General features: G+C 41.8%; 1 protein-coding gene across 1 annotated transcript in view; it reads left to right on the top strand.

The window, feature by feature from the left end:
* LOC129852854 (tetratricopeptide repeat protein 28-like) overlaps window positions 1–18,412 on the top strand; it is a 309,151-nt gene that overhangs the window by 116,106 nt on the left and 174,633 nt on the right. The gene's annotated exons all lie outside the window — the stretch shown is intronic.

Genomic DNA, 18,412 nt, shown 5'->3' with positions numbered 1-18,412 from the left:
CCTTCATCCATCCCTATTAGAGGACACTTATCAGGGATGGGCTCTGGACTGACACGGTCCCAGCTGGGATTCCCTGGAGGGCCAGTGCTGCTGAGGAAGAACCCCACTGAGAGGCTAGGAGGATTGTGTGTGTGTGTTTAGAGAGAGAGAACAGTTTTTCTCTGCAGATAGGACCCTGTAACTCTGAGATATGCTCTGCCTCATTAATTAGAAGCTCTCATTATCCCCCCTCGGGCACCAGACACTTAATCAACACCCAACACCACTAAGACACACACGCACACCCCTCTCACAAAGTCCCCGCGGGGCAAAATCCTGACACAACGTCATCAGAAGAATAAAGCACACTTCAAAGTGGAACCTTTTAGAATGAATGGTGATGAGGGTTATTTGTTTGTGGTGATGTATGGCACAAGGGAGTGGGTTGGGTGACATCGCTGGCTAATGCTGTTATTAGTATGTTATTGTTTGGCATTTCAAAACCAATTCAAACCAATCCTTCATGTTTAAAGCAGAAACAATCTATCAAAGGCCCTAAATGATATTTTCATATATAAATTGACTTTTTATGAATTGAGTGTCTGAAGACTTCCCATCAATAATAGGCCTCACACTCTTAAAGCTGCTACTGTAACATATTGTGTGATGAATGTTCATCTTCTGGTGCTATGGTGCTCATCTGTGGACTCTCATCAACATTTGTGAAGTGTGGCTGCAGTGGTATAGCCAGCCCCAGCCTGGTCTCATAGGCTATAGGTAACATAGTAAATGTATATCCGGGACACTCAAATTAGTATGATATGTGACGTTTGGTGGTTACATAAAACAGATGGTTAAGGCAAAAATGAAAGTAGTCTTTGGTTGGATGGGTGGGCGTATAACTCGAACGTCTAGCAATCCGAAGGTTGCGAGTTCAAATCTCATCATGGACAATTTGAGGTAAATAGCAACTTTTCAACTACTTACTACTTTTAGCTACAGTTGAAGTTGGAAGTTTACATACACCTTAGCCAAATACATTTAAACTCAGTTTTTCACAATTCCTGACATTTAATCCCAGTAAAAATACCCTGTTTTAGGTCAGTTAGGATCACCACTTTATTTTAAGAATGTGAAATGTCAGAATAATAATAGAGAGAATGATTTATTTCAACTTTTATTTCTTTCATCAGATTCCCAGTGGTCAGAAGTTTACATACACTCTATTAGTATTTGGTAGCATTGCCTTTAAATTGTTTAACTTGAGTCAAACGTTTTGGGTAGCTTTCCACAAGCTTCCCACGATAAGTTGGGTGAATTTTGGCCCATTCCTCCTGACAGAGCTGGTGTAACTGAGTCAGGTTTGTAGGCCTCCTTGCTCGCACACGCTTTTTCAGTTCTGCCCCCAATTTTCTATGGGATTGAGGTCAGGGCTTTGTGATGGCCACTCCAATACCCTGACTTTGTTGTCCTTAAGCTATTTTCCCACAACTTTGGAAGTATGCTTACGGTCATTGTCCATTTGGAAGACCCATTTGCGACCAAGCTTCAACTTCCTGACTGATGTCTTGAGATGTTGCTTCAATATTTCCTCATAATTTTCCTCTCTCATGATGCCATATATTTTGTGAAGTACACCAGTACCTCCTGCAGCAAGCACCCCCACAACAAGATGCTGCCACCCCCGTGCTTCACCATTGGGATGGTGTTCTTCGTCATGCAAGCTCCCCCCTTTTCCTCCAAACATAACAATGTTCATTATGACCAAACAGTTCTATTTTTGTTCATCAGACCAGAGGACATTTCTACAATAAATACGATCATTGTCCCCATTTGCAGTTGCAAACCGTAGTCTGGCTTTTTTATGGCGGTTTTGGAGCAGTGGCTTCTTCCTTGCTGAGCGACCTTTAAGGTTATGTCGATATAGGACCTGTTTTACTGTGGATATAAATACTTTTGTACCGGTTTCCTCCAGCATCTTCACAAGGTCCTTTGCTGTTGTTCTGGGATTGATTTGCACTTTTCGCACCAAAGTATGTTCATTTCTAGGAGACAGAACAATCTCCTTCCTGAGCGGTATGACAGCTGCATGGGTCCCATGGTGTTTATACTTGCGTACTATTGTTTGTACAGATGAACGTGGTACCTTCAGGCATTTGGAAATTGCTCCCAAGGGTGAACCAGACTTGTGGAGGTCTACATTTTTTATTTTCTGAGGTCTTGGCTGATTTCTTTTGATTTTCCCATGATGTCAAGCAAAGAGGAGAGTTTGAAGGTAGGCCTTGAAATACATCAACAGGTACACATCCAATTGACTCAAATTATGTCAATTAGCCTATCAGAAGCTTCTAAAACCATGACATCATTTTCTGGAATTTTCCAAGCTGTTTACATGCACAGTCAACTTAGTGTATGTAAACTTCTGACCCACTGGAATTGTGATACAATGAATTATAAGTGAAATAATCTGTTTGTAAATAATTGTTGGAAAAATGACTTGTGTCATGCACAAAGTAGATGTCCTAACCGACTTGACAAAACTATAGATTGTTAACAAGAAACTTGTGGAGTGGGTGAAAAACGAGTTTTAATGACTCCAACCTAAGTGTATGTAAACTTCCGACTTCCAACTGTACATTGCAACTACTTAGCTAACCCTCCCCTTTCCCTAAACATTTTAGCTAACCCTTACCCTAACCCTTTAACCGAATGTATAACAAGAACAGTTGGTAGAGCATGGCGCTTGCAATGCCAGGGTTGTGGGTTTGATTCCCACGGGGGACCAGCACGAAAATGTATGCACTCACTACTTCCTGTAAGGTGCTCTGGATAAGAGCGTCTGCTACATGACTAAAATGTCAATGTAAATGTCTAACAATCCAATGGTTGCCAGTTCGAATCTCATCACAGACAACTTTGGCATTTTAGGTAATTAGCAACTTTTAAACTACTTACTACTTTTTAGCTAAATTGCAACTTCTTAGTATGTTAGCTAACCCTTCACCCTTATAACGCAAATGTCTAGCAATCCAAAGTAAGTCGCTCTGGATAAGAGCGTCTGCTAAATGACTTAAATGTAAATGTAAATGTAATGTTGCGAGTTCAAATCTCATCAAGGACAACTTTAGCATTTTAGGTAATTAGAAGCTTTTCTACTACTTACTACTATTTAGCTACTTTGCAACTACTTAGTATGCTAGCTAACCCTTACCCTAACCTTACCCCTAACCTTAACCCTTTTAGCTAGGGGAACCTAACTCTAACCCTTTAACCTAACTCCTAAACTTAACCCTAAACCCTATTCTAGCTAACATTAGCCAGCTAGCTAACATTAGCCACCTAACACCTGGCTAGAATTCATACATTTGGGTAATGGATATCCACAAATTAATACATACCACACTAAATGTAACATATCATTTTAAATGTAGTGCCCCATATTTACGTACAGAATATTACAAAATTCTCTGAGACCAGGTTGCCAGCCCAGTTATCCTAGATGCTAGATGTAAAAGATTTAACTTTAATCCTTGAGCATTTTTCCGAAATCATACAAAGATTGAAAAAGAGATTACGAAGCACTTTTTGTATCCTGAATTATTGATTAAGAAAAACTGAATAACTAGCGTAATTAGAGCATGTGGTGAGAGACGAATACTGTAGTTGTAAATATATGCCTCTCTTAGAAAAGCTTCTCTTCTCTCATGGGTTTCATTGACCTACTCCTCCTATAGTCATCCCATTACCCTTTCCCCTTCACTGAGAGGATCCTGTATATATTATACACAAATACTCATTTTAATGGTGCCTTGGAACTCAGGCAGAATGTGTGTTTGTGTGTGGCAGGGGCATATGTATCTCCATGCTCTTACCATGGCAATTACCGCCTGGAAACATCAGCCAGCAAATTAAAAGGGCTCTCTTGATTGAAATGTGCGTCTGATAGTTAGGCTCTGCAGTGTCGTGACTTAGGAGCCTGGCTACCTGAGTGGACATAAATGACACTGAGACAGACATTCAGGAGAGTTATCTGAGGGTTGCCTGCTTCTCCCAAGTTTATTTTATTTCCCTCTTTTGACAATTTTCTTTTCATTTTTGCCAAACCACCTCTGTTACTGTCATCTGAGTGATGCACTCTCTCTATTTCTCTCTCTCATCCACACGCACACTGAAAAAGAGATACACCAACTTGCACACACATCCCAGTCAGAACATATAGTAGAGGGACATTTTTGAGGGTCTGATTGGCAAGAACAAGAGAAGGAAGCACACACTTTTAAGCAGCTCAACTCATGGAAAATGAAAGAGGGTTTTTTGTTTCCCTCTGAAGGCTGGAGTCTGATTTCCTGTGCGGCTCTGATTGGGAAAGCAGAGGCACGCACAGGGAGCCTGCTTCTGTATGGAGAGGCCTGATGACAGACTCCACCAGGAACAAAAACCACTGGAAACTCACTTCTGGAGAATACATGAAAGAAGTGGTTGTTATTGACAATGTAACATGTCCGTTTTCAGAATACCTGAATGGTTGAAACATGTAGTTAGACTGTCAGTTTTATATGAACTCTGCATCTGATCAAAGTAAGCATATGTGCATGTTTTTGTGATTTATGGCTAGTATGCACATGTGTTACTTGACAGTAAGTTGCTCTGTGTAGTAATGTTTTCATTACTCAACTAACATTGAACATTCTACTTTATTAATTGCACTGTCATTTAATTGTAATGGAGTTGATATTTATGTTATTACACAAGTGGAATGAATATAGGGTATGATCCCTGTAATGTAATTACAATAACACAGTGTTATTACACTCACTACCCAAAGATATTCATTTACATTCTATGTTTGGGAATGTAAATGAAGATCTTTGGGTTGTGAGCAATTCCTCTCCTTTCCTGCCTAAGCAAGTTCTGTCGGACTCCGGCATCATTACTGAGAAAAATGTGATAACTGATGCTTTTAATCAGCATTTTATCTCGGCTGGCTTTTTATTTGAAAGAAATGGTGGTTTAATTAACCCTGGTCAGTCAGTCAACTGCTCTTCCCTCTCCCAGCCTCCAGTTGGCTCGATGGAAGATATATTCAACTTCTAGTGAATCTTTGATTTCATTTGAACAACTTTCTACTTGTGATGTGCTAAATGCCTTGCTTAAGATTTATGTAAAAAAAAAAAACAGTGGGACTGATTAGCTTCCTCCTTTCTTGCTACAACTTTCTTCTCCCTGGATTGCGGAGTCATTGACACATTTTTTATCTAACGATTTCGCTACACTCGCAATAACATTTGCTAACCATGTGTATGTGGCCAATAAAATTGGATTTGATTAGGTTGTATCCCTAGGGTTTGGAAGGCTGCCCATTGACTCCCCCTCCACAAAGGTGGTGACCACCCCAACCTAAATAATTATTGCCCTATCTTGAAATTGTCTTGCCTAGTAAAAATTTTGAATCATTAATCAACCGTCAGCTTAGTTCCTTCCTAGCAATGATATGTAAGTGTTCAAGTGTTCTGGTTTCAGGCCGGGTCATAGCACCATCTCTGCTGCAACCTTGGTGTTAAATGATGTGTTAAAAGGTATGCATAGGAGGTAGCACTGTGCTGCCCTCTTTATTGACTTATTTGATACTGTTGATCCATCTTTATTGTCTGCAATCGGTATGAATCAGACGTCATGTAATTGGTTCGAAAATGACTGTACAGACAGGACACAATGTGTTTTTTTCTGATGGTGGTAAGTCAGGTTTCCTTGATGTTACGAAAGGTGTCCCACCGGGATCAATTTTAGGTCCTGTAATTTTATTGTCTTTATTAACAATGCTGGTCTATCTGCAAAAATGTTTAACATACACCTGAATGTAGATGACACTGTTGTGTTTGCTATTGCCCCCACGGTTGACCAGGCTCTTTCTGAGCTTTAATCTGCCTTCATTGCTTTGTAGAAAGCCTTTGCTGAACTCAAATGGGTACTTAATGCAGGTAAAACCAAGTATATGTTATTCTCCAAATCATGTAAAAATGTGCATCTGATGCATATTTACATTGGATGGTACCCTCATTGATCGTGTCCCCGCTTATAAATATCTGGGTATTTGGATTGACTACAAGTTTTCTTTCAAAAAGCATTTTGATGAGTTAGCTAAGAAATTTAGAATTCAAATGGGCTTTTTTTATATAATTAAATAGCAGAAAAATCTTTCTGTCGACATTCATAACAGTTATAGTGTCACGTTCTGACCATAGTTTCTTTTTATGTCTTTGTGTTAGGTTGGTCAGGGCGTGAGTTGGGGTGGGTAGTCTATGTTCTGTTTTCTATGTTGTTGTATTTCTATGTCTGGCCTGATATAGTTCTCAATCGGAGACAGCTGTCAATCGTTGTCTCTGATTGAGAATCATATTTAGGTAGCCTGTTTTCCCCCATTTTGGTTGTGGGTGGTTGTTTTCTGTTTAGTGTATGTTCACCTGGCAGAACTGTTTCATTTTCGTTTTTTCCTCGTTGTTTTGTGTAGTGTTCAGTTTTAATTAAATATGACGAACACTAACCATGCTGCATTTTGGTCCTCTTCTCCTTCCACCAACGAGAATCGTTACATATAGACTATGGTTTTATTGTCTATATGAATGCAGCTGTCACTGTATTGAAACCATTGGACACAGTTTATCATAGCGCACTATATCAAATCTTATTAGTCACATGCTTTGTAAACAGCAGGTACGGACTAACAGTGAAATGCTTACTTACAGGCCCTTCCCAACAATGCAGAAAGAAAATAGCGAAATAATAGAAGAGTAAAACACGTAATAATATATATATAATGAGTAACAATAACGTGGCTATATAGAAGATGTAGTTTTTGGGGCTCCCGAGTGGTGCAGCGGTCTAAGGCACTGCGTCTCAGTTCTAGAGTGATAATCCACTACAGACACCCTGGTTTGAATCCAGGCAATTGGCCCAGCATCGTCCGGGTTTGGCAGGTGTAGGCCGTCATTATATATAAGAATTTGTTCTTAACTGACTTTACCAGTACTGAGTGGATGTGCATGGGTACGATGTAATTGAGGTAGATATGTACATATAACTAGGAATAAAGTGACAGATAGCAAACAGTAGCAACAGCGTATGTGATGAGTCAAAAAAAGCTAGAGCAAGAAGTGTCAATACAGATAGTCCGGGTAGCTATTTGGTTAACTACACTTTATTACGGGCAATAGGTTCAGTACACTTCACTGCATTCTGTATCAGAAAGTAGGCTGGCCCTCTTTGAAGTCTCATAGATTGATGCATTGCACACTTTCTGTTTATAAAGCCCTTCAGCTTAAACTTTCGACTTTTATTTATTTATTTTTATTTCACCTTTATTTAACCAGGTAGGCAAATTGAGAACACGTTCTCATTTACAATTGCGACCTGGCCAAGATAAAGCAAAGCAGTTCGACACATACAACAACACATAGTTACACATGGAGTAAAACAAACATACAGTCAATAATACAGTGAAAAATGAGTCTATATACAATATGAGCAAGTGAGGTGAGATAAGGGAGGTGAAGGCAAACAAAATATATATATAAATAAATAAAAATATAAAAAGGCCATGGTGGCGAAGACTACCTTACTTAATTTGTTAACTTACAGACGTACTAGTTACCAGACCTGATCTCAGGGATGGCTAACGCTGGAGATCCCTTCTATCTCCAATGTGTTAGGTAAATCTGCTCTTAGGTTTTTTGCACCTTACTTGTGGAATGATCTCCAAGGCTCTATAAAGTTGGTTGAATTGGTGCCTCTAGGCAATTCAAAATAGGCTGATTGAGGACCTTTTTACTGAAGAATGTGTTTGTTTTCTATGATTGTTTTTTGCTTTTTGTGTATTGATGTGAATATTGATGTGTATAGTGTATATTGATGTGTAATCATGTGTATCGATGTGTATACAGGGCTCATCTGTAAAAGACTCCCTGTTAAAATAAAGGTTAAATTAAATTGCATGCAGAGCTTGAACATGCAACATACAAGGTATGGAAAGAGTGTAATTCTGGTGCGACAACAAGGAGGGGTTACAATTACACTGCCAGCTGTGCTCATAGTGTCAGCGTCACACTCTGCATTTTGTTCCTGTTCATCCAAGTGGATTAGCAAGTGCTGTTTGGACTCTTTACCTAGCAGTGTTTTGTCCAGGGACCATATGTCATAGTGTCCCCTCCTTTTTGCCTTTTGTTGTCACGGTGACCCCTAGGTGCATTGCTAACCTCCCTGACCCTGGAGGGACACCAGGCCAGAAAAATACAATTTGAGCTCCTAATAGGTGCACATTTAGACACTGCTTTTAGGATAATTCACCAAAAACATCATCCTAACAAGATAACATAAAGATAAATACTGAGGGAGATGGTACACATTAAGTCAGAGAAAGTTAAATTGATTTTGATGACACCAATCCCATCACGCTGCCTATCACTATATTGATGCTTCCTGGTCCCATTCTGTTCAGTCAGATGGCGTGTCAGTACCTCTGGCCATCCCCTCAGTGTCAGCCCAGGTCAAACCTACTGGGGCTGTTCAGATACTTCAGAGTTGTTCTGCTTTGAAGCTTTTGCCAGTTAGCAGTGGTGGGGTGCAGTAGGAGTGGGTGGGTTCTTCCCAGAAATACCAGGCTCTCTCATTTAACTTTTTTTTCTCCAACCCACCAAGATTACAAGCGATAAGAATTTCATTATCAAGACTGGGAAAATTGTAGCACTTATCTGCCAGTGAGATTTCTATCACCGGTCTGTGGCCAAATATGCCGGAAACAAAAAGCTTGGCAAGCAGCTAAAAAGCATAAGCCATATCTGACAGCAGTATCGCAAAAGTAAACAAGTGGCAGCTAAAAGTGATGGACACTGGACAGTGGTCCGCTGTCCTTGTCTCCAGAGAAACATGGGTCAGAGGCCTTATGTACTCATCTTACCTGTCCTATCAGAATCTTGTTTACTCTCATAGCCTGTACCGTCATTCAGTCCCATAAGGCTTACCACTAATGAAAAGGGAACTAAGGACAATCTGTTCTGGCAATTTAGCCAGAACAGATGAGCTGTGTTGTTAGAATCTCTTAAGACCATTAATGCCACTGTAAACAGTGAAGGGGATATACCTTGAAAGGTGCTGTAGGCTTATAGAAAGCTGCTAATCAGGTGTCTCCTTCTGTCACTTTTCTACCTTCTTTTAAGGGGATTATAGCAGGCCTACCTCTTTGTGCAGCACAACAGCAAAGAGTTGATCACCCATTATCTGTAAATGAATGTGTATGTAGTCTGTTTTTTTGTATAGAATAACATCAAGCTGTTGGTGTTGTGGCAAAGGTTTAGACCTCATGTTTATCATGAGGAAATGTAATGTTGTCCACTTTCACATTGCTCAAGTTCTACTCCTCCACTGTTGTAGTTGTGGCTTTCTGCCATACCTTCCTGGGGGCCATTGTATGAGTGAAGTGTTGGCTCAGCTCTGGAGTCTTTTCTCTGGCCACACCGCCTTTACCCTCGGCGCGCGCTTCAGAGTCGACGGCACTATGACGCCGCCGGCTCGTTCCTGCGCTGCTCGGGTTCTGTTCCAACTCTGAGCTATGCAATGCCCGAGCGCGAAGGAGCAGGGAAGGAAGTCATTAGAGTTGTGTAGTCCCGTTTGTTGCTGTTGCAGGATATCCTTCCAGCGCCTCGCACAGAAATTCCAGAGAATTTTTTTCTGTTCACCCCTCCTGCGACTTTCTTTTGGGCCATGTATGTCGCACTTTCACGGTGGTGATCTGGTTTTGGCATTGACTTTAGCTTGACATTTGATACCACATTTTTTTAACCGTTAGAAAAGGGATCAACAACAGTTGTCATATGTTTCTGTATTTTGTCAACGTTTTGGATATACACGTTTTTCGGTGGGATAAACCCACAAAAACGTTGGACTTGTGTTTCTATTTGGTGTCAGACTAACGATTTTGTAATGCACGGACGACGTGGAGGTTGACAAAAAGTTTAAGAATTAATTTCCCAGCAGTCAACCTAACTGGATATCTTCGAAAACCATGCTAAAAGACAGCGGAGTGATCTAACGGACAGACAGACTGGTACAGGGCTGGTGGCGCATCTCGGACTTGTAGTTTGGATTTTACGCACTGTTACCCATAGTCTTATTTATACAAAACGTTTGAACTGAAAACCGGGACATTCAGTAAGTTAGACAAACGTATTCTGCTCCATTCCATTCTTTGGATTAAACGGGGCTATCGCGTGCCATCTCTCCCGATTTGACGTTGAACCTCGCATCGCATATTATGCGCCGCTTTTTGGAGAAAATATGCTGCAAAATTGAGGGAAGTCAAGAAGCAGCATGACTTGCTCTTGGAATTCCCTTGAATCAACATTTTCCTCACATATAATATCTTGATGCTGTACATTTTTGGTTTACAAATATGATGAAATGGCAGCCCCGGAAGAAGGTGAGTGAAAATGATATGTTTTAGTTCTCTGTAATTCACTTGCATTATTTGCATTATTACCGGTGCATTATTTCCAAGTTGATCGGGGACTCGGTTTTGGAATGATAGGTTCGACGTACTGTAGCCTACATGGTTTGTCGTGGTGGCCAAAAGCCAAGATATGCATTTTTCTTTTGTCCATATGTATTGTTGCCTAATACTGTATGGCCATAAGATAGACTATCGGGCCAGTCAAAGTTTCCATGCTAATTATTCCTTTTGGATAGTCACTTAGGCTAGCAAAATCCGTTTCTGGCTCATGTTTGCGGATTCAACAGTGATGTTTGCTTCATTAGATTATTGATAATTCAGATTTTGTAGTTTTCAAAAACCTGTGTAGCCTTTTGCTGGACATGACTCATGAGTGGGGCCCAATAGCCTGTGTTTATTCTCGGGTGAATAACATTTATTTGAAAACTGTCTGAAGAGTGACAGTGCGTGGGCTGGTATGTCAAATTGTTCAATAGAAGGACATTTAATTGCGCGTAAAAAGACTCCAGACTGATAGTGGTCGACTCTATTTCAAATGAAAAAGTGTATTGTCTTACATTAGATTGTAGCACATTTTTATCCAGGAATAGTAAGTCTAATTAAGGTAATGTATACCTCCCTTAACATTGCGAATTCATTGCCCTTTGAGAAATGTACATACAATCTTTGTTGTATCTCATATCCTTTATGCTAAAACCATCGATTTCTGTAGAATCTGGAAATCATTCCCACCATGTCCTACAGTTTGTAACCATGACCCTGTAGTGGCCTTCTTGACAATCAGGGACAGCATTGAGAGATAATGAAGGCATTTCGTGTAGGATTTGCAGATAGCTGAGAGTCATCCCATCTAACTATGAAATTGAGACGATTAAAAGTCGACAAAACAGCGATAATAGCATTGCCTATATAATAAAGGAAGTGTTTAAAGTTAAGCCAGCAACAATTAATCCCCTCTCTTGGACAAAACTATAATATTTTCCTTTAAACTCTTTCTCTTCTATTGTTTTCCTTGAGAAACCTTCAAGTATTACCACATGGAAAAATATACATGCATCATCTGAAAAGCACGAAACCTCTCATCGGCAAAGGTGCAGATATTACGCTGTTTTCCACTAGGTGGCACTTTATTGATATGAGAAATTACACTTTCCCAAACTGTTGCGTCTCAATAGTCAAAGTAGCTTTCCTAATCTCCTTTCGTTTATGCCAATTGACACATATAAATTGACCTAAAGAAAGCAACAACCCTGATAAGTCTATCTCGTATTCCTAATTTTAGATCAGCAAATATAAGTGATTGAAGATGAATGAAAGGAGATCCGTGCCTCCATCGGTAAACTCCCTATTATCTGCTTGGCCAAAGCTCATTGTTCAAATTCCGTCTTTATCGGTCTTTATTGTTCTGAATCATGTAATGGAAATAGTAATTCATGAGAATCATTTTTATCCTGAATCATTTACTGATGATGAAAGGAGAAATTCAAGAGAGGTTCTTATTATAGAATTATTACCAGAGTAAATAAAAGAGTGGTGCATGTTGTGAATCATTCCAGCATCTGTGCTGCATCTCTGCCAGAATCATCCACGAGACCCTCCTTTGAGGATTAAAAGCATTTACTCACTGGTGGAATTCAAACCCAATCACACTGTAGAAAAGCTGCTCAACTTAGATCATAAGAGAGAATGTTGTCAATCATTTCCATAAAAGGTATCGATTCAATTAAGGCCTACATGTTGTTAAACGTGAATGTGTCGTGCCTCACAACAATAAAGAAAGGTTATTGCATGTTTGAAGTGATTTGAGTAATTTATGTGCGATGCTATTTTGCACATAAATAGCATACACACTCACTCACCCACTCACTATTTACATGAATAGGTCTACACAGAAAGCTGACTGCACATTCAAGACATTCAAGTGTCTTTTCACACACTGTTTGGGTATGTGTGTGACATTGTCCTTTCATCATGTCCTCTGATACAGAACCAAAAACATCTCCACTCCTGACTGTGTGCTCCGGCCCAGGCATTTGAGGCATTGCACAAGGCAGGCAGGACAATGGAGGCAAAAATACAGCCATTGTGTTCCTCTCTGTGGTTTCTGGAGACTCTGCTTTCTTTTCTAAACCACTCACAGACACACACAGACACAGTAATGATTGAGAAGGTCCTTTAGTTCAGTGTTCCCACTCTCACTTATTATGTATCTGTTTTTCAATCTGTCCCCTTACTCCTCTTGTAGTCTGATGGAGATCAATAGGAAAGCATAGGAGGGTCATATCGACTCAGGCCAAGTGTCTGCTCTGCTTCCTTATAATGGATTACACTAATAAGTTAAAAACTTCGTATCTGCTCTGTGGTGTTGGAGGGAGAGAGATAGAGAGACAGAGATTCCCTCGCTGTTGGCCACTGATATCCTATCTCTCAGAACAGGGGAAAATTCCAGGTTTTCTAGTGGATTTGTGGGATTAGCTACCTTGCTTCTATTACACTGTGGTCATAATAGTGGGTAGGATACATGGGACTGGCGGGATGACTCCTACTCACGGTTCAGATACAGTCTAGATAAGCTGTCTGTTCAATAACAATCAATCTTCGCTTAGCAGATAGCTTCGTTCACGGGCTTAACCACCATATGCATCATGGGGGATTTGATCCATCAACCCCGTAGTTTAACCATTAGTCCAGTTAGTCACTGCTGCTAACAAGACATCTAATCCACACACACTTTCCTCCTGGAATGTGTATTGGAAAGTGTTTGTGCATGGATGTTTATGATTGCATATACAGTTGAAGTCGGAGGTTTACATACACCTTAGCCAAATACATTTACACTCAGTTTTTCCACAATTCCTGACATTTAATCCTGGTAAAGAATTCCCTTATTTTAGGTCAGGATTACCACTTTATTTTAAGAATGTGAAATGTCAGAATAACAGGAGAGAATTATTTTATTTCAGCTTTTATTTCTTTCATCACATTCCCAGTGGGTCAGAAGTTTACATACACTCAATTTGTATTTGGCAGCATTGCCTTTAAATTGTTTAACTTGGGTCAAACATTTCGGGTAGCCTTCCACAAGCTTTCCACAATAAGTTGGGTGAATTTTGGCCCATTCTTTCTGACAGAGCTGGTGTAACTGAGTCAGGTTTGTAGGCCTCCTTGCTCGCACACGCTTTTTTAGTTCTGCCCACAAATTTTCTATGGGATTGAGGTCAGGGCTTTGTGATGGCCACTCCAATGCCTTGACTTTGTTGTCCTTAAGCCATTTTGCCACAACTTTGGAAGTATGCTTGCGGTCATTGTCCATTTGGAAGACCCATTTGCGCCCAAGCTTTAACTTCCTGACTGATGTCTTAAGATGTTGCTTCAATATATCCATATAATTTTACTTCCTCATGATGCCATATATTTTGTGAAGTGCACCAGTCCCCACACATGCTGCTGCCACCCCCGTGCTTTACGGTTGGGATGGTGTTCTTCAGCTTGCAAGCCTCCCCCTTTTTCCTTCAAACATAACAATGGTAATTATGGCCAAACAGTTATATTTTTGTTTCGTCAGACCAGAGGACATTTCTCCAAAAAGTACGATCTTTGTCCCCATGTGCAGTTGCAAACCGTAGTCTGGCTTTTTTATGGCGGTTTTTGAGCAGTGGCTTCTTCATTGCTGAGCGGCCTTTCAGGTTATGTCGATATATAGGACTCGTTTTACTGTGGATATAGATACTTTTGTACCTGTTTCCTCCAGCATCTTCACAAGGTCCTTTGCTGTTGTTCTGGGATTGATTTGCACTTTTCGCACCAAAGTACGTTCATCTCTAGGAGACAGAACGAGTCTCCTTCCTGAGCGGTATGATGGCTGCGTGGTCCCATGGTGTTTATACTTGCGTACTATTGTTTGTACAGATGAACGTGGTACCTTTAGGTGTTTGGAAATTGCTCCCAAGGATGAACCAGATTTGTGGAGGTCTCTTTTTCTGAGGTCTTGGCTGATTTCTTTTGATTTTCCCATGATGTCAAGCAAAGAGGCACTGAGTGTGAAGGTAGCCCTTGAAATACATCCACAGATACACCTCCAATTGACTCAAATGATGTCCATTAGCCTATCAGAAGCTTCTAAAGCCATGACATCATTTTCTGGAATTTTCCAAGCTGTTTAAAGGCAACTTAGTGTATGTAAACTTCTGACCCACTGGAATTGTGATACAGTGAATTATAAGTGAAATAACCTGTCTGTAAACAATTGTTGGAAAAATTACTTGTGTCATGCACACAGTAGATGTCCTAACCGACTTGCCAAAACTATAGTTTGTTAACAAGAAATTTGTGGAGTGGTTGAAAAACGAGTTTTAATGACCCCAACCTAAGTGTATGTAAACTTCCGACTTCAACTCTATGTGTGTATACAGTATGTGTGGGATACAGGTCTGACTAATGAGGAGGGGTTGAGACTTAGACACACACATACATGGCCATTCACCTCCAACACCACCCCCCTCACCCCCTGTGCGTTTGGAGTTCATGGCCAGGTTTATAGCAGCCTGAACCCAAGGATGGGGAAGTCACTGTTTATTTTTGTGGTCATGCCAGATGTTCCTCTGGGTTTCTCACGGTTGACTTAAAGCCTTCTCACCTGTGTCTGACTGGGACATGGCTGTATGGGAGAGCCTTATGTTTCTATGTCTGTGAGGAGAGGAGAGTTGTAGCCTCGGCCCTTATCATCTCCAGGCTCACTCCTTCATCTCTGACCTTGTTCGCCACCTTATGACCTGGGGGAGGTTCTTATCCGGTGTTTCTCCTTTGATTCAGCATTATTTCAGAGCTCTCTGGTGGGGAAAAGGGCTATATTTTCTTCCAGCGCTCCATCAATCCCTGTGATGTCTCCTGGCTGGCAGCAGCAGGCCGGCAGTTTGGAATACATTTACGGAAGGTGGATGTACGGAGAGGAGAGGCTGGAGGACACATATCTGAGGGGGGGGGGGGGGGGGGGGGGGGGGGCAGGGAATCCTGCCCTGGCTGGCTGTCAGCAGGCTAGGAGTCACTGGGGAGAAGTTGAAAGAATGTTGGACAGATATTGGGACACATCAGGGAACAAATTAATGCAAGAGGGATAGAGTGGGAGATATAAGCAGAGAGATGGAAGATGGAGAGGAGAAGGCATTACTGTAGAGCTGTAGACATTGATAGAATTGGAGATGGATTGAATAAGAGAAAGTGAGAGAAAATGAGGGAGAGCTGGAGGAATGGATTGAGAGAGATTGTGCAGGAGATAGAGATTTGGATTTGAGGAGTGAGAGAGGGAGAGGGCCCCAGAGTGATTCGGTAGGGAAAATTAATGATAGGGAGTGATAGCACCTGCTGTTCCTGACGCTGCACAGTATTAACGGCCCAGCATGTCGAGCAGAAAGGGAAGTGGCTACTGCGTGGCCAGCTCAGCCCCCATCCCAGCCTCGGGTTGATGGAGAGAGAAAGAAACTATGGAGGGAGGGGACTGCGAACGACTTAGCTCTAGCACCTGAAATGTATGTGCTCTTCTTGCCCCGCTAATCCCACCCCTCCCCCTGGGGACCGGAGGACAGAGATGGAGGAGAGAGGCGATGGATCTCTCCGGAGTGCAAGGCCTCCCTTGCTCTTATTGTGACGCAGTGGTCTGCAGTACTCATGAGCTGTGGGTTTATGCCTGCCTGGTATACTGGGGAGGGAGACCATTGTCAAAATATGAGTAACAATAGGAACAATGGTTACTGAACCATTCTATTCTCATTCATCCTCATTCCTGCAACTTGCCCACTGAGAATCAATGTGTGTGCAGATTAATATCTAGATTCATATCTACAGGTAGATTCCTATCTGACAGATTGATATATGTGTAAAATTATACATTGTGTTTTTCTCCAAGCCTCAGAGTGCTCACTCAACACATGCTGTGGTTTCCCCATACCTCCTATGCTACCCACTGGGTTACGGGTTGGTGTCATTGGGTCTGTGTTTGGGTTTGTTAAGGTCATTGTTCCAGGGGTGTGACCTAGTGCATTGTGGGTCCTGGAGGTGCCTGCCATCTGGTGGTTCCACTGGGAATATCTCGAAGCGGGGCTCGACGCTCCGGTTCAATTGGAGCGCGTTTCCCTGTGCTATGAGGTGGAAAGGTCATCTGGTGGGCCCCAGCCCAAGTGTATTTAGTGGTTAAGCCCTTCCTCTATGTGCAAGTATGCCACTAACATACAGAGCAGCAGTATTTCATAGGCTGTACAAAAACAAGCCATGAATGAGTGCTATCTACAGTCCAAGAGACACATACATTTATCCTCAACGCGTTTCCCTGCGCATAGACTGAAAAACATGCATTATTTTCTCTGTTTCACAACATTTATTATCACCTCAGCAGCCAAAACCACATTATGTACATTCCTCTATAACTCCGCTGTGGCATGGCTTCCTGGCACCGTATCAGCCCAGACTAAAGACCTTGTAGCTGTCTGTGTCTCTGTCCAGGTCCAGACCAATGCCTGGTGCTGTGACAGAAAAGCATGGCTAGTGTGCCTTACACTGGGCCTGTGATCTGGTCTGAAGAGAGATGCATTAAAGAGAGCCGCTAATACCACCCTGACTCACACAGACGCCCCTAAATCCCACTAATTCCATCCCCTCTTTTGTCAGAGATGGGATTCATAAGCCTTTTTTTGAAGGCAACATTTTCCAAGAATGTGTCCAGGGCTTAGCCAGAAACTTTACGTGGCCCGTTGCTGATTTCATTCCTCGGAGAGCCAGTCTGAGGAGGGACCATGGTGGCCTGCCTGCCTCTATGTGTGGGGGACTCAGGGATGGGGGAGGTGGGTCTCTCTGTAGAATGACTGTAGCCCTCAGTCTTCTTGACCACTATACACCCAGACAGACACACAACAGATTGACAAGTTTAAGCCCTTCTCGATCCAGAAGTGGGAGAGGGACTGAGCTGAGGCCATGCATTTGGCCTGTGACATTAAAGTAAGAGCCCTGGCGCTGAAGATGACATGGATTTGATTAGTTTGACCCTGTAAGATAACCCCATCCCTGGTCCATCGCAAGGGTTAACTGTACCGTGTGTGTATGTGTGTGTATGAGAGAGAGAAAGAGAGACAGAGATGGAGAGAGAAAGAGAGAGAGAGAGAGAGAGAAAGAGAAAGAGAGAAGGAGAGGTAGCATGACAGAGATCCAGATGGTTTCAGCAGACTGGTACTCCCGAGGTCAAAGAAGCAGCAGAGCTCTGAGCAGATTGTTTTAGTTTCCCTCAGCGTCACTCTCACCTAGCTCCTCTCCTCTCTTCTGTCATGCTGAACCTGCTGAGGCCAACCAGGGAGAGATTTTACTGCTGGCCGTAAAAAGTAGCAGGAAGGAAGGAGAAATTTATCGACCAGGGTCCACCGAGGCTTCACCATCACCATCTCTCCGGGCTCAATTTAGCTTCTGTTCCCCACCCTGTGGGCTCACCTTTATTTATATGGGCTTTATGTGGGATGGTTTTATTAGGCCTATGTTTATATTCTATGAAATATTTGGGCCTGGGTGGAACTGACATTCCATTGCAGAAGATACATCCTCTCCCAGAGAAGAGACTTGATCCCGGGGCTTTTAACAAGGCAGACCAACAGGTGGAGACTGACAGGCAGTCAGAGATAGACACGCTAATGAGAGCTACAACACAAAACCCCCTACCACCCCTCCTCCACACCTACTCACTCCACAATCTCTAATGATCTCATGCCTCATAGAGTTGATATATTTACAGTTGAAGTCGGAAGTTTACATACACTTATGTTGGAGTCATTAAAACTCGTTTTTCAACCACTCCACACATTTCTTGTTAACAAACTATATCAAATCAAATCAAATGTATTTATATAGCCCTTCTTACATCAGCTGATATCTCAAAGTGCTGTACAGAAACCCAGCCTA

Source organism: Salvelinus fontinalis, chromosome 4, assembly GCF_029448725.1.
Source record: "Salvelinus fontinalis isolate EN_2023a chromosome 4, ASM2944872v1, whole genome shotgun sequence".
NCBI lineage: Eukaryota > Metazoa > Chordata > Actinopteri > Salmoniformes > Salmonidae > Salvelinus > Salvelinus fontinalis.
The sequence above is the reverse complement of the archived record's forward strand: the minus strand, read 5'-3'. Positions and strand labels throughout refer to the sequence as shown.